Source organism: Lissotriton helveticus, chromosome 5_1 (assembly GCF_964261635.1).
Source record: "Lissotriton helveticus chromosome 5_1, aLisHel1.1, whole genome shotgun sequence".
Classification (NCBI taxonomy): Eukaryota; Metazoa; Chordata; class Amphibia; order Caudata; family Salamandridae; genus Lissotriton; species Lissotriton helveticus.
In genome coordinates this window covers 1,162,665,385-1,162,683,154 of record NC_136065.1, presented here as the reverse complement: position 1 = coordinate 1,162,683,154, position 17,770 = coordinate 1,162,665,385, and positions in this window count along the sequence as shown.

Below are 17,770 nucleotides of genomic sequence, written 5' to 3'. Positions count from 1 at the left end.
AAATACTAGAGTGAAAATCGAAAGGTCTGCCTCTCACCATGCAGCAGGCTTAATTAGAATTGTAACACTCACTTGCACCATCCAAGTAATATTTTTTATATTGAGGATAAGTTGGTGTAAAATTCTCCTTTTACAGATAACACCTGCTTCCTCTCAGTAGTTTAGTTGCTTGAAACCCCAACACCATGAAAAGAAAAATAAATATGGCCAACCCATTGCACCTCATAAACACAGTTTCAGTTGGCGGTGAGACTTGTTATATACCAGCCAACAGTTTCTATCAGTGGTGGGGTCTTTACGTTGTGTGCATAGTGTCATTTCTGTAGCCATTGTATTCCAATTATATGGACAGCCGAGAAACATAAATGCATTCCACTGCACTACAGGTACTGGGTAGAACAAACGATAAGATAGGTATATCCATGAAGGAAACCCAGCTGCAGCTCTTCATCACCCAACACCAACCTCCGCCCACAGAAATACCCAACCCCTCACATGCCACCTGACATATTCCATTCCATATGGAACACTCACCAAACAGCTACTGGCTTGCTACCACACTTAGCTGCACAGTATTTGTGAAAACCTGTGGCGTAAGACTGCACATTCTGGAATGCATTAGCCAACTGTGTCCATGAGAAGGAAGATTGCCATATATTTTGCTCCTATTCCATTTAGTATAATGTTAAAGACTTCCTGTATGTGAGTGGTTGTCTTAATTGAAAACACAAGACATAAACCTACCCACACCACCGAAGCACTATAGTGCGATCTTGTTACACGCCCATGGCTCTCTAGTAATACAAATGTCAAGGGCCCTAATACAAGCATGGAAAATGGCTCCTCTAACAATTGTTGGGCAGAAAATGATATTCATAATTGGGTGCAGATTCCCCCTCACATGTCTGCCTGCAAGTGCCATTGTCTCTCTCACACCATCCACACCTGGCCATTGGTGTTCTGGAATTGTGATTCTTTTTTTAAGTCCTATATGCACCAACATCAGTTACCTGGTAAACTGTTGCATTTTTAGTAGCGCTGCTCCATGACAGGTACTGTGTTTTGTTTTATGATCCTTTGTGTAACACCTGCAAAAAGTACATAAGGGAAGAAATGCAGGGTTCCCGTAGTGAAAATACAAAGCACTATGCACTATTTTAAATGTAGTGAGAATATAAATTGCTATAGGTCGTTACGCTGTGCATTCAAGCGTGACCTTGTTCAGTTGTAGAGCAACATTCATTACAAAGTAGAGTAGGTTGTAAAAGCCTAGTCGCCCTCTTTTGCTTCCTCCTCCAGAATCCCCTCTCTTCCTCTGCCATCTATATGACTGCTGCATTATCAAGAGCATCAGTTTAATGTAGGTGTTTGCTCCGCTGCTTGATTTCACTGCTCCATTGGTTTCACCTGTACACGAAAGTACAATTCTGAGTGTGCCTTCATTTTTTGCAGTAATACTACATCCACTCAGTATGGGTGATGGTTCAGTGTATCTTTCAGATGATATAAAATTGTTCCTCATGCTGTGCAATGCAGGCATTCCATCAGAGGAGGAATGATACACCCAACAGTCAAAAGCATGAGGTGAGTGAGTAATAATTTCCCTAGTTGGAGCCTGTGAGAAGTTGGCCTGATGTGCAGTGCTCACTATTCTAGTGATCACTATATATCAGTCCAAACAACCCTTATTGATGATTGGTTGTAAGTCAACCTTATAGACCAGCTATCCTAGTAGCATGGATACGAGCAGTCTAAGGCTAAGACTCTAGAGGGCGTGTTAAGCCAGCTGTTTTACCATCACATTACCCCTTGAACACCCAGTGAAAGGACACCACACAAGTGTTATGAAAATAAACAGTGTATTTATTAGAATCACAACAACCCTGTATTCTTTATGAGGACAGGGTGCTAGGCACACAACAAAACTCTTACGAAAATACTTAAGTTAGCACGTTATACACAAATGCCCGAGGGGCACGAAAAACCATATACTTTAAAAGTGGAATGCGAATTACTAGCAGGTAAGTAACAGTTCTAATAGGCTTTGGAATCGCTAGGACTGGACTAGGGAATCGTTAGATTACTACTAGGAGACCCAGGGGACTCGGGTGCAGAGTGTGCACTCTCACGCGGGATGCGGGACAAAGTCTATGGAGGCTAGTAAAGGCAAAGTTAGTGTTCACGGGCGAACCCGACCTGGTAGGAAGAAAACGACAGTGGATCCTGACCCTAGGATAGTGAGGCTATGCTGGGACACCGAAGTGCCGAAGTTACCTAGCCCAGGGGCTGCAGCTGCATAGGTCTGAAAAGACGTCGGGGATCTCGTTGCCGGACCAGGAGCCTGGAAGGAAGAAGTTGCTGGCAGGCGACCAGTGAAGAAAAGTTCGATGGATCCAAGCCTGGATCAAGGAAGAAGAAAACCTGAAAGCAGAGGGGACCAAGTTCTTGAATCACTAGCCAGTGATTAAGTGGGCACCAGGATGGCACCGGGCGAAGTCACCGCAGTCAGGTGAGTGGGCGCTGCTGGGCTCTGCAGTCTCTCGGACCAGGAGGCGTTGTCGGCGACCAGGATGGAGGTGCGAGCTGTCCCACGAAGGTTCTTGCTGTCGACGTCGCTGGACCCAGGATTGGGCAACAAGTCTTGGCAAATGCAAGGCCCACGCGGTGGACCTAAAATGGCGTCTTGAGTGGACCAGGAGGGTCCAGGGTACTTCTCCGATGGAGGGAAGCAAGGGCCAGTCTGGAGCAACCAGACCAGCAGCAGAAATGTCGTCGGGCGTCGTCAGGAAGGCCACAAGCCAGCGGGCTAGTAGCCAAACAACGCGGTGAGCAGCAAAAAGCAGAAGGGCCCCACGCAGATCGTGGAGATGCTGGGGGGCTGCTCTTCGGTGCTGGAGCTGCTCAGGGTGGGGGCTTCTCGGACCCCAAAGCACTCACCAGGAATTCACTCGGCGGGCTTGCTGGAAAGAAGTCGTGCAGTCTTGAAGATGGCCGGTCCCTCGAGGTCTCGTCACACCCACGAATCTCAGCGTGACTGATGATGCAGGTAGAGGTCAGAGGTGCCAGGGAAGCCGGTTCTCGTCGAGCTGGGCAGTCGGATTCCGGAGGAAGGACTTGCAGCAGACCGCAGTGTTCTTAGATGGTGCCTGCGGGTGCAGGGTGACTACTCCTTAGCCACAAGGGAGAAATCTTAGGAAGAAGTCTTGAGTTCCTTTCGCAGAAAGTAGTTTCAGGATTCAAAGATGATCTGATTTGGAAGGGGGCCAGTCTCTACCTTTATCCTGTAAAAAGGGGCTGGCACGCGACTAAGTCCTGCCCTAGGGGTGGGACTAGGAGGGGGGTGGTTACACCCACTTCCTTGGCGGGCTTTTCCCCAGCACAGGGTCTGGAGTGACCCTGGAACTGGTTCCAGCCAGCCTATGCACAGTGAGCACCGGGGTGCCACGGGCAGTCACCTTCCTCTAAAGCCCTGCCTACCTACAATACACAAAACCCTGTCTGGGACGGTGCTGGCACCGCCCCTGGCAGGAAACCCTTTGTCCTTATCTCCTGCTCTGGGAGGACTCCCAGCAGCAGGAGGGCAGACTTGTGTCTCGGTGGCAGCATCCATTTTGTGGAGCTGAGGCTCTGTTTGACTTTAACCGGGGTTAGGGGTTACATACATGTCGTGTCCCTCTAGAAGGGTGGAATGCTAACCCCGTCGCCAGAATTGGCGAGGGGTTAGTATTCCAATTCGTATGACACCTTACTCGACATGTTTTGATAAAGCGATACCAGAGTTGGCATATAACCGCGAGGATTATAATGCACTTAAGAGTATATGGTATGCGATATCATGGAAACGGCTAAGGGATAGATCCCGAAAGCCGCAGACAGGCTCAGCTCATGCCAGTGCACCATCTCACACGATTCCAAGCACTCTGCCTTCAGGATTGTTAAGGCCTGCCATAGGAGTGACTGATAGGAGATCTGTGTGTCCATTTTAGGGTTAGATATAGGTATACTATATCTAAAGCAAAGGGTGATTACACCACCTTGCCCCAGCTGTCAAGCAGCCAGTTGTGTCAGATTTGGATGGCCAGCCAGGGGTGGCATAATACATGCTGCAGCCCCTGGTAGGCCCTGGGTACACCTATGCCCTGGGTACCTAAGGTACACTGTACAGGGACTGATAAGGTGACTCAGTATCCAATTTAGATATGTACCTAAGGTACATGGAATCCATTTTACAGAGAGAGCAGTAGGCCTGGGGTCCTGAATAGCAGGGCCCCAGGTCAACTAAGTCAGAAAACCAGCAAAACGCCAGGCAAAAAGTTGGGGGCAACCATAGTCAGGGATCTACCTTCCTACATAACCCCCCCCCAAACGAAAGGAGATAAGGCTAGCCTTGCCAGGTAAGCCTATATTGCCTGAGTGGTCATATAAGGAAGTACCAGCACTGGCATGGTTACCCCCTATCTCATGGTCCACTAAGCAATCCCTCACCCTAAGGGTGTCTGAGGGTCTCCACCATAGGGAATCTCTACCTGTGGTGTGTTTTGGCAAAGTAAAAGGCTGGTGTTGAAATGGAGTACTGAAGTGAGGCTCCACTAATTTTGGGCTCAGCTTCCTCCAATCATTTTCCACCATAGAGGCCTTTCTTTCCAAGACTGAGTTGTTTTGGGCTCTCAGGGTCAACCTCTGGCTACCTACAGCTGGAGGTTGGGTCCCTCTGTTTGGCTTACTGGAGGGACAGGTCAGGTCTGGGGCCCTCAGGTCCCAAGTTTGGCTGTGCCCAACAGTGTCCATCGGTGGGAGGTCCCTAACTATTTTTAAGGGGGATCCCTCAGGAGTATGTTTTATTTTCACTTGGCTAGGACTACTAGCTTCAGTGCCCTTAATCTGCTGATTGGGAAATTCTTTTGGACAGGGGGCCCCTTGGGGTCCAACACTGGCCTCCCTGACCTCTACAGCCCTGGGCTGACTGAGGCAGGGTAGAGAGGGGCAGGTTACCTGCTCCAGACTGGGTCCCACCTTGGAAGGGTCCACTGACATCAGGGGTTCTGCCAGGCTAGGCCTGACTACCTCTGTGGCAGTTTCTTCACAAGGGGTCAGATCAGTTCCCTGAGGAGGCTGATCCTTGCCTAAAGTCTGGTGGGAGGGAGATTTCTCTTCCTCCTCAATACTCTCTGTCTGAGTGGAGTGATCCATAGTTTCAGGCTTCACAACACTATCATCTGTCTGAGTTTGAGCTGTGGCCATCACAACTCTCCCAACCTTTTCAGGAGGGGGCTCAGTTTGGGTGTGGGCTGTTACCATGACAGCCTTGACAACCTGTTCTGGGAAGGAAGTTGTCTGAGATTGGGTTGTGACTGGCACAACCCTCCTGACCTGTTCAGGGAGGACATCTTGGACTGGGGCTGTGGCTACCACTGCCCCACTAACCTTACCATGGATGTTTACCATTTTAGAATGGGTTTCTTGCTCTACTTCAGCCCAGGCTGAGAGCTCCAAATCATTCCCCAGTAGGCAATCTACAGGCAAGTTTGGTGACACTGCCACTCTCTTGTGGCCAGTGACACCTCCCCAGCTGAGATTGACCACTGCCATGGGATGATCTCTCTGTACTCCATCAATATTGGTCACCTGGTATGTGGCACCAGGTAAAAGTTGCCTTGAGGGGACTAGACTCTCAGTCACCATAGTGATGCTAGCCCCTGTATCTCTATAGGCCTCAACTTTTATACCATTGATGAGGGGCTCCTGTCTGTACTTGCCCAAAGTGTTGGGACAAGTTGTGAAGTTGGCAAACCCCATGCCAGTCTCACAGACAAGAGTATCTAAGTTTGGGGACCTGGTTAGGCCAGAGTCCCCAGGAACTCCCAAAGTAAATGCACCCAAATTCTTGGGGGCACTCCCACCGCCTGGGGGATTACTACTAGTAGTAACAGGAGGTTTGGGAATGTTACTTGGGGGTATGTTTTCCTTATTGTTATTCTTTGGGCAACTGCTGTCAGTTTTTAAATGACCCACCTGTTTACAGGGATAACAATAAGGTTTCTTCTGGTTGTTGGAAGGATTCTGGGACCCACCCCCCTCAGAGGATTTTTGGGGCCCTGATGTGGTTTGATCTGTAGATTTATTCCCACCCTTCTCTTGAGGCTTGGTTGATTCCTTTTTCTGGTCACCACCTTGGTTCTTGGGCCTAATCCTGGTTCTGACCCATTTGTCTGCCCTCTTACCCAATTCTTGTGGAGAGGTCAGCTCAGAGTCTACCAGGTGCTGGTGTAATAACTGGTTCTGACAATTATTAAAGACTTGCTCTCTCATAATAAGATTATACAATCCTGTGAAGTCAGGAACCTTGCTACCCAGTAGCCAGCCTTCCAAAGCCTTAGTGGCACAATCAACAAAGTCAGACCAGTCCTGAGACTGAGTTTTCTGGGTGTCTCTGAACAGCAACCTGTACTGCTCAGTGGTTAAACCAAACCCATCAACCAGTGCATTTTTCAGGACCTGGTAATTGTTAGCATCCTCAACTCTAGTAGTGAGGAGCTTATCTCTACCTTTACCATCAAAGGAGAGCCACAGTATAGCTGCCCACTGACTCTGGGGAATGCCCTGCACAGTGCAGGCCCTCTCCAAAGCAGCCATCCATTTCTGGATGTCATCCCCTTGCTTAAAGGGGGGCACTATTTTAGTCAGGTGTTTAGTATCTAAACCCTTCTCTCTATCTCTTGGGAGATTGCTGCCACCAGTGGGAGCTAGCCCACTCATCTGCTGCTCTCTTGCCAGGGCAAGCTTCTCTTTGGCCAGGGCAATTTCTTCCCTTTCAATCCTCAGTTCAGCTTGTCTCATCCTAGCCTCATGCTCCCTTCTCTGAGGGGAAGTAAATCTCCTCTGTGGAGGATTCCTTCTCCCCTGAGAAGAGGCATTAGAGTGCAGAGATCTATTGGAGTCCCTAGAAAGAGATCTATCTCTCCTAACTCCAAGGTTAGGCCCACTTCGGGTTAGTACTGGGGGTCCCCCAGATCCTAGCCCAAGTAAGTCTAAGTTGGTCCTAGTTAGCCTTCTGACTACCTCAAGACCCTTGTCTACCTCATCCCCAGAGAGTACCTCCTGATCCTCCTCCTCAACTGCTGAATCAGTGTTGGGGAGATCTGGATCCCCAGAGGTTCCCTCTAAGGCTGGCATGTTCTCATGTAACTGAGAAAGCTTTCTGGCATCATATGTCTCTAAGAGACCTATCAGAAAGGGAGTGGTGGGGTTAGACCCCTGCTTCAGTTTTCTGGAGACACAGATTTGTCTCATCTCCTGGAAACTGAGAGCTGCATATCTTGAAGTGACCTGTGGAGGGTCAACACTGACCAGGGGAGTCTCAGTAGATTCTCCCTGGGTAGACATGCTTTTCTAGTGAGGTGTAAGTGGTGCACTTACCTACACTATATGTTTGCCTACTGATCCCTTGCTAGAGTTGTAGTTTAGGGTGTGCTAGGCCCTAGGAGCTACAACAGCTGGTTCAGTAGAACTCAGAGTATTCTAAGCTAAGTTATATGTACCTTTAGTACTTATGTGATCTTTCACAAGATATTCTTAGGGCATGTGTGGTAAAACAACAGCAAGCTCAAATCCCAACCGCTGCTCACCAATGTGAGAAGTTGGCCTGATGTGCAGTGCTCACTATTCTAGTGATCACTATATATCAGTCCAAACAACCCTTATTGATGATTGGTTGTAAGTCAACCTTATAGACCAGCTATCCTAGTAGCATGGATACGAGCAGTCTAAGGCTAAGACTCTAGAGGGCGTGTTAAGCCAGCTGTTTTACCATCACATTACCCCTTGAACACCCAGTGAAAGGACACCACACAAGTGTTATGAAAATAAACAGTGTATTTATTAGAATCACAACAACCCTGTATTCTTTATGAGGACAGGGTGCTAGGCACACAACAAAACTCTTACGAAAATACTTAAGTTAGCACGTTATACACAAATGCCCGAGGGGCACGAAAAACCATATACTTTAAAAGTGGAATGCGAATTACTAGCAGGTAAGTAACAGTTCTAATAGGCTTTGGAATCGCTAGGACTGGACTAGGGAATCGTTAGATTACTACTAGGAGACCCAGGGGACTCGGGTGCAGAGTGTGCACTCTCACGCGGGATGCGGGACAAAGTCTATGGAGGCTAGTAAAGGCAAAGTTAGTGTTCACGGGCGAACCCGACCTGGTAGGAAGAAAACGACAGTGGATCCTGACCCTAGGATAGTGAGGCTATGCTGGGACACCGAAGTGCCGAAGTTACCTAGCCCAGGGGCTGCAGCTGCATAGGTCTGAAAAGACGTCGGGGATCTCGTTGCCGGACCAGGAGCCTGGAAGGAAGAAGTTGCTGGCAGGCGACCAGTGAAGAAAAGTTTGATGGATCCAAGCCTGGATCAAGGAAGAAGAAAACCTGAAAGCAGAGGGGACCAAGTTCTTGAATCACTAGCCAGTGATTAAGTGGGCACCAGGATGGCACCGGGCGAAGTCACCGCAGTCAGGTGAGTGGGCGCTGCTGGGCTCTGCAGTCTCTCGGACCAGGAGGCGTTGTCGGCGACCAGGATGGAGGTGCGAGCTGTCCCACGAAGGTTCTTGCTGTCGACGTCGCTGGACCCAGGATTGGGCAACAAGTCTTGGCAAATGCAAGGCCCACGCGGTGGACCTAAAATGGCGTCTTGAGTGGACCAGGAGGGTCCAGGGTACTTCTCCGATGGAGGGAAGCAAGGGCCAGTCTGGAGCAACCAGACCAGCAGCAGAAATGTCGTCGGGCGTCGTCAGGAAGGCCACAAGCCAGCGGGCTAGTAGCCAAACAACGCGGTGAGCAGCAAAAAGCAGAAGGGCCCCACGCAGATCGTGGAGATGCTGGGGGGCTGCTCTTCGGTGCTGGAGCTGCTCAGGGTGGGGGCTTCTCGGACCCCAAAGCACTCACCAGGAATTCACTCGGCGGGCTTGCTGGAAAGAAGTCGTGCAGTCTTGAAGATGGCCGGTCCCTCGAGGTCTCGTCACACCCACGAATCTCAGCGTGACTGATGATGCAGGTAGAGGTCAGAGGTGCCAGGGAAGCCGGTTCTCGTCGAGCTGGGCAGTCGGATTCCGGAGGAAGGACTTGCAGCAGACCGCAGTGTTCTTAGATGGTGCCTGCGGGTGCAGGGTGACTACTCCTTAGCCACAAGGGAGAAATCTTAGGAAGAAGTCTTGAGTTCCTTTCGCAGAAAGTAGTTTCAGGATTCAAAGATGATCTGATTTGGAAGGGGGCCAGTCTCTACCTTTATCCTGTAAAAAGGGGCTGGCACGCGACTAAGTCCTGCCCTAGGGGTGGGACTAGGAGGGGGGTGGTTACACCCACTTCCTTGGCGGGCTTTTCCCCAGCACAGGGTCTGGAGTGACCCTGGAACTGGTTCCAGCCAGCCTATGCACAGTGAGCACCGGGGTGCCACGGGCAGTCACCTTCCTCTAAAGCCCTGCCTACCTACAATACACAAAACCCTGTCTGGGACGGTGCTGGCACCGCCCCTGGCAGGAAACCCTTTGTCCTTATCTCCTGCTCTGGGAGGACTCCCAGCAGCAGGAGGGCAGACTTGTGTCTCGGTGGCAGCATCCATTTTGTGGAGCTGAGGCTCTGTTTGACTTTAACCGGGGTTAGGGGTTACATACATGTCGTGTCCCTCTAGAAGGGTGGAATGCTAACCCCGTCGCCAGAATTGGCGAGGGGTTAGTATTCCAATTCGTATGACACCTTACTCGACATGTTTTGATAAAGCGATACCAGAGTTGGCATATAACCGCGAGGATTATAATGCACTTAAGAGTATATGGTATGCGATATCATGGAAACGGCTAAGGGATAGATCCCGAAAGCCGCAGACAGGCTCAGCTCATGCCAGAGCACCATCTCACACGATTCCAAGCACTCTGCCTTCAGGATTGTTAAGGCCTGCCATAGGAGTGACTGATAGGAGATCTGTGTGTCCATTTTAGGGTTAGATATAGGTATACTATATCTAAAGCAAAGGGTGATTACACCACCTTGCCCCAGCTGTCAAGCAGCCAGTTGTGTCAGATTTGGATGGCCAGCCAGGGGTGGCATAATACATGCTGCAGCCCCTGGTAGGCCCTGGGTACACCTATGCCCTGGGTACCTAAGGTACACTGTACAGGGACTGATAAGGTGACTCAGTATCCAATTTAGATATGTACCTAAGGTACATGGAATCCATTTTACAGAGAGAGCAGTAGGCCTGGGGTCCTGAATAGCAGGTCCCCAGGTCAACTAAGTCAGAAAACCAGCAAAACACCAGGCAAAAAGTTGGGGGCAACCATAGTCAGGGATCTACCTTCCTACAGAGCCTAAGCCCACTCTGTGTATATATTAAAGAATTGGCAACGCCATGTCTTCCGACCAGCTGCGCTGAACAGTCATACCTAAAAAAAGTGCAACAAACTGATTTTTGCATCAAACTTTTCCCCGTCGTTTATTTAATCAATTTCTTAGTACATAAATGCAGTAACATAGATTGATATCAGTCTGCTCCATCCTTTGCGGTGACACATGATCTGTGCATGGAACAAATTCAACTTGCTCTACTATTCCGTGTGTCACACAAGCAGCAAAAATGGTGCTGGTGGACTTGCCCTTTGCGAAGATACCGCCCTGCGTATGGGCGGAGAGACATTTTGCTCCCTTGCTGATGGTAGTGAATTAAATAAGGCAGCAAGGGGTCCTTTTGTGTTCACTGGTCAGTCCCTGGCTGAGCAGTGACTGGCCCCTGAAGACAAACATCCGACGACTTCACCCAGCTCTCCTAGAGCACAGAGGGGCTTATTTACAAGGCCCTCTCGCCACTTTTGCGTCATTTTTAAACAGCCGCGGTCAGGAATGGGTGTACCTGCAGGGCGGTGACATGGGGAGGGGTAGGGGCAGGGTGAGGGGGTAGTAATCTATGGATTACGGAGCTAAACAGGTAAGTAAACAAATAAATAAAACAAATTTCGTTGCACGCACTGCATCGCATTTGGGGATGCAGTGCTCGCAACAAAATTTGTTTTATTTATTTATATGTTTACTTACCTGTAAAGCTCCGTAATCCATAGATTACTACCCCCCACCCTACCCCTACCCCTCCCCACGTCAGCACCCTGCAGGTACACCCACTACTGACCGCGGCTGTTTTTAACATGGGGAAAGTGACGCAAAAGTGGTGCATGGGGCTTGTAAATCTGCCCCCGATAGTTTAGCGGCCTCGCCCGGATGCTGGTTTTGTTGACATGTGCTAGCAGCGGACAGAGGGTGAAGGGAGGGCAAGGAAGGGGGCTAAAGGGGTGTTGACATCGCCTGGTGTATGACAATGAAGGACATAGCCACTTTAAACTAGCAATTTAGACAAAAACAAACAGGCAGGGACAAGGCTGGAGCAAGATGGGAAGGGCACTGCTGTTGGCTTGACCTTAATGCACACATCTCCATGCCCAGCTCAGAAAATTGGCACTCTAGGCCTGGGCCCAGCTCGCCCATGCTAAAGGCCGACCCTGCGCTCTGTATCTACTAATGCAAAGTTTCTGTGATACATACAGCCCTTGTTATGTTGATCACTCGCTGCCACTGCCTGTATTGTTTTACATTCCGCCAGCGTCCCGCCGCTTACAGCCCGGACGCAGGCATGCTGCCTCCCGCTGCGCGCGCCCGCTTCTGATGCCGGCGCTGCCGCTCCGCGCGCTGCCGCCCGGAGCACTGTGCGGAGCCCCTCTTTTATCAGGGAGCCCTTTCACCTCTCCTCCTTTTTTGTATTCCTTGTAAAGGCTCTTTCCAGTTTTAGCTTTTTCTTCAAAGGCTTGCGGATTATTCACAATGAATCAACAGCATCATTTAATCCTGCTTTCCAAATGGTTGTTTTTCTTATTCTTTGCAGTAGCTGCTCTGTCCTGTCTGTATGTAGCGTGGCTCGTTGATTCACTGCATTTGTCTCAAAAAAATATACTGCATACGATCTTGGAATAAACACCCAACGCTTAATTTAATTTGTCATATATGAAAGGGTCAGACAGTGGCTATTAATAAACAAAACCAGACGATAAAGCAATCCAGGTCGAAGGCTTTAATTCTTGAGAACTAGACATTTTTCGAAAAACTTTTCACAAATCTTTTGAAATCTTAGATTGTGTTAAAAGGAGTGCGCAACCAGCTGTGCACAAGGCGACAAGGTATGTCTGCTTGTGCACCCACAGAATAAGACAGACACCTCACTCCCTATGCCCAGGCAAGGGTAAATTTTCTGTCCACACGGGGGAATTCTGCTTTTCCGACACACGGCGGATTATGGACCATGGGTTAGTGAAAGTCTACCTGCAGGAGGGAAAACTGTGGACGACTCTGGGTTGGGAGGTGGAACGTAGTGGAGGGCGCCCCTGAGGTACACCCTGAAGGGTCTGAGACAGCATAATATTTAGGGGGCATCGCATGCCACGTTGTTCTGGAGCTTCTGCCCGGCCCCAAGTGATCCTCTACACTCCTGTGGACCCATATGAAGTGGGGTCTCCGGGCTGTCGGGGTGACGTGGTGACCGGTTTTGCAATTTGGGATGGCATAGCTCTTGGAGATCTCCAGTGATTCTACCGGTCAGGGGTGACAAAAGTGTTGGACCCGACCACCGTCTCAAAAGTGCACCAAGCTGTGGTGGCACAGCACGCAGCGAGCAGGGAGAATCTGAAGGAGGGGAAGACTCAGGAAAAGCCCAGCTGATGATGGGGTGCTGGCGAGAGCAGGAGGAGTAGGTGAGAAGGTGCCTCATTTTGACCCACTGATGCCACCACCAAACATCTTGACGGTTGGAACTATTGATGCAGGGGGAAGGGAGGTAAGGCAGGGTCTGATCCCCTCTTCTCTGCTCTTCTTTAGAGAGGGGTGCTCAAAGACTCCTGAGGTGGATGGAAGAACTAAAGTTGGGTGAAGAGCATTTTACTGGTGAGGGCTGTGTTGTATAAACAATCCAGGAAAAGATATGTAGAATAACTTCTTTATTCGGAGCACAGGAAACAGATCTATCCTCTCCAGAAGCAGTAACAGAACTGACTGAAGCAGGGCAGAACATAGAACGGAATACATACCATTCCAAATTCTACACAATTAAATAGCTACAGAATAAGAACACAACAGGCTTTTAGAGTGATTGACTGAAGGTCGACGTTTGCCCTCTAGCTTTACTCTGCCTATGTTGGGAATGGGCCCAATGTAAGCAGAGGGTGCCACACTAAGTTTATGCGTGGAATACAGCCAGTGGTGGTCCCAAGTCGCTTCCCACAGTCTGCCGTGTGCCAAGAAGGCAAAAGAGGACCAGAGAGTGTCAGGCCATGTACCTGGAGGCCCAGGAAGTGGCTGTGCTCTTGGATTTCTGATCTGATTTTGCAATCAGATGGGCTTCCTTCTTCATCTCTCTAATCCTTAGTGTCTGGTCTCCAGATAATTATCCTGAAAGAGTCCCAGGCGCTTAAAACAACTCGGGACACGCGCGGGCAAATCCTGGGCAAAGGGCGGGCCCGTCTGCGCCAGAACGTGGCAGGGCTGGGCCACCCTATTGATTCTTCGTCATACAGAACCCTCAGGTGACACTGTATACAGATTGTGGGGTCCCAACTGAAACTGAAACTGAGGACGACTCTATTGTTTGGGATTTTTGCTTAGTGGTTTACTCCTGGTATTAATACCGCCTCTTTATGTAACTAATTCTAAATATTTAGACACCTTTTCTAAGCATTATTGTGGCTCCACTGTACCCCTAGTGGAGACGTTTACAGTCGAGATCTGTGGTTCTGTAAATACTATTGACATTTCATCCCAGAGTAGTAGGTACGCCTATATATTAGTTCTTGAGTTAGGGAGCTTTAACCAGGCCCTACTGGAAACATCATGTCTAATTGCAAACTACAGAAAACACCCAATGGCAATGCTAGCAAGGGCTCTACCATTGATGACTATCTGGTCAAGGCAGTGAGCGCAATTAATGTGGAAATCACGAGGGCAGAACGCCGCCTCTCCCTTGGGGCAGGCCTTGGGACAGAGAATACCCGACCATAGAGACAGATATTATTTTGGTAAACACACAACAATCTATCCCTATTTCCAATCATGAGTCTTCCACCCATTGCCAGGATGACCCTTTGATAAATGAACAACTACAGTCACCTATCCAAAGCGGACCACCAACTCCAAAGCGAAGAAGAATTTGTAGGAAAGATCTGCCCAAATTAGGAAATCCAGGGAAACAAAAAAAGGGCACCCAATACATAAACAGATTAAGGCCCCCGAGAAAACCTGTACTCCCAATGTGATTCCCGAAGACCTAGTTAATTCCATTATTTCAATAATGACACAAATAATGGAATCTATGCTTAAGCCCCTGGTCGATAAGATAGACTCTTTAACTGCAGAGGTGGAGAAATTGGGCACTATCTTAAAGGACGCTAGTGGACCAACACGGAACGTTGGAATTGACCCCCAAGGGATGGGTAATTTAACCAACCGACAAAGGATGGAGGTAGCTCATGATCGTTCCAGTGCCACGGCCAAACAAAATCCCCAGTATAGGGATGTTGGGGCAGTTGGGCATAGCAATCATATATCCTCTGCCCCTAGGGCTAGTGCCACCCCTATCACTATAGATCCACAGAGCAGCTCCATACCATTGATGAGTGGGGACCCGGGTACTCAAAAGAATCTATCCCAAGACCTGTATATACCCAAGGGCCCGAGAGAGCAGGAAGTGATTAATTTGCCACCTGACTGTAGTCCATATGTGGCAGTCATGGTCAATGTACCATCACTCAGGGAGGAGCAAACAGAAAGCCATAGTGCCCTGAAGAATAAGGTGATACATTGGTTGCATCAACACTGTATTTTTCCCGTGGGTCGGGCAGACCAAATCCTATTGACAAAAGGGTGAAGTGGATAGGCCCTTCCAGTAAAACGGTGCAAGGGGACTGCATTATCATTAATTTCAAGGAGCCGTCCTGGGCACAAATGTCCCTGGAGAGAGCTGCGTTAAGTTCTCATACAGAACGCTCAGCTTCACTCTACCCCTTTGGTTATTTTTATAGACATCTTGGTAACCCCTTTGTAGTGGGCAGGTACCCTCAAGTAAATAGATCTAACCCGATAGCTATTTCTGAAATTCATCCTGCTGTCCTAGTAAGGAATAGATACCAGGCCCTAAGTTCATTAGATTGCAACGACTAACTGGACCCATTATGTCTAGTGGGGAGGGGGGTAGATGTTAGGCCACAGTCTATGACTCCAACTACTAGGTCCCGGAATGTCAAAGTTCTTGATGCCCCAATACTATCTAAAAGGCCTTCGCACACTAATATAATGTCGGGTAATGATGGAGTGTTTTCCCTAGATGGTAGGGGGGCCAAGGAGGTAGAGAGTAATGGAGGTAGAGAGTGATTATTAATTCACCCCTCTAGTACCCCATCAGAGGATAGTGGGGTGGTAGTTGGTAATGGTGGTACAAGTATCCTGCACGGTTTAGGGATAGATTACCCAGTATGCCATCAAGACGGAGGCTACTCTATTGTTACCTGGAACATCGCCGGCCTAGCGAATAAGATAAATGAGCTAGGATGTAAGGAATTTATTGACTCACATGATATAGTCTGCCTACAAGAAACATGGAGCACTGTAGATGTCCATTTGGAGGGGTTTTCTGCCTATAATTTGCCAGCAATACCGTCTCCCTCAGGCAGAGCCAAGGGGGGCCTGCTGATCCTATTGAAAATGAACACCCCAGTGAAAGTCAAGAAAAGGGTTAACGTAGGGCATCTCGCACAGTTATTGTGGTTGCATAGTAAAGTAGGACGGGACCTTCTCTTGATTAACTTCTATAATAACATATTCAATTCAACGCGCCACAGTATAGTTGTTGAAGTAAGATATGAATTAGAAAAATTGGTGGAATTGGATTTACCTAATATGCATATTGTTTGGTTGGGGGACTTTAATGTGCCCATTTGCCCTTTATCACTGACAAAAGTTTGTGGGCTCCAAACAGACGTAGGTAATGACTATTTACATTTCCCCCATACAACTTATGGTAACACCTTAAATGCGGTCCTTATTGAATTTGACCTGGAAATTGTGCAATGTGCTAAAGGTGTGTGTGTGAAGGAGATCCCGACTTTTACAAGAAGGTCAGCAGAGAGTAGTATTGACCTTGTGATCGTCTCCGCTAATATTGTGAAGGCCTGTTCAACCCCACAGATTGTGGAATTGTCTTTGAGTGATCACAATCCAGTTGTAATAGGATTGCATCTCTGGGGGGGATAAGATTGTTGAAGTTTGCACTGTTGTAAACAATATTGTCCCGATTCGTCCGAATGGTTTTAGAATTAAATGGGTTGGAGCTAATTCAGCGGAACTTACTAAAAAAATTGTACAGGCCTGTAGCAAGGAAATATTGGATAGTTTAATGGTCAGGACTGAACCAACAGTGATCCTGGATAATTTTATTAAGATTAATGAGCGTATTTCCAATTTATTCTCTGTGGCCCCCTCTAAGAAACCAAAAGTGCCGAGAGGATGGTATGACCATTCATGTACGGTCTCTCTGAGTAATTTAAAACTTGCTCTTTCGATTGGCCTACACTCACGTGGGCGCACACCTTCAAAGGCCAGCTTCACGGTGTTCCCAAGGTTGCAGACATCCCACCACACCCACGCCAGGCCCTGTGCATCTGCTGTATGCATGCAGATGGTGAAGTTACTGTAAAGATGACACGTCCTTTGTGTGAACTATCAGGTGCTAGCACATCTTCAGCTCCGAGCAGGAACTGGCATGTGGCCAGCACCCCCTGACAGATACAATAGCGTTTGCTTGGGAATCCGACACTACGCATTGCCTGAAGTGAGAGCAACGTGTACACATCCCACATGCAGTAGTCCTTGGTTGTAGATGGCGTGCGTGAAATGGCCTTCACACATACTCCCACCCCAGCCCAGGCCTGCACCGGTTGTACACAGACACTGCTCATTGCACCGAGCTGTGTCATTTCATCCACAGGATGGGCGCAGGGCGAGCCAGAGATGCTTTTAGCAGAGCCATTGATGCAATGGCAGACCATCCCGGACACATGCTCGGATCCGGTCACATGGACCTGTACCGTTTAGTGCTGCTGCATGTACTGGGGCACTGCTGTTGGCCGTCTTGTGGATCAGTTACCGGCTGAGCTTCCACCTTGCGGATGTCACCTGCGATCAGCCTGTTGCATTGACGCTCGTGCATATTCGAGGGGTCCATGGATGTCTGCCTCTCCAATGTGATGGTAGCTGACATGGATCACGGCGTGTGTGTGTGTGCCCCCTGTTGGTCCACGACCAGGACTGTCACCGTGATGCCCGTTTATGGCATGCATGGATGTTTGACATTCAGGCTGGACACTGGACCAGTGAGCACATTGGGCCACAACCCAATTGGGCTTTGGTGCACATTGGGGCCAGTGGTTGGAGTCAGCACATCTGTCTGGGTCAGCTGATGGATTACGTTGACGACATGTCAGATGTAGTGGACGACGATCACTCATTGGAGATGTTGGCCTACGCAGTTGCACTTGGGTTCATGGACGAGTGACAAGGTACCTGCAGCCACAACTGGATGTGACCCATTGCACGTGTCCAGGCGCCTGGTTGCATGTTGTGAATCTGGTCACATGTCCCAAGACGACAGTTGACATGGCTGCATTGGCCTGGACTCATGATCCATGTG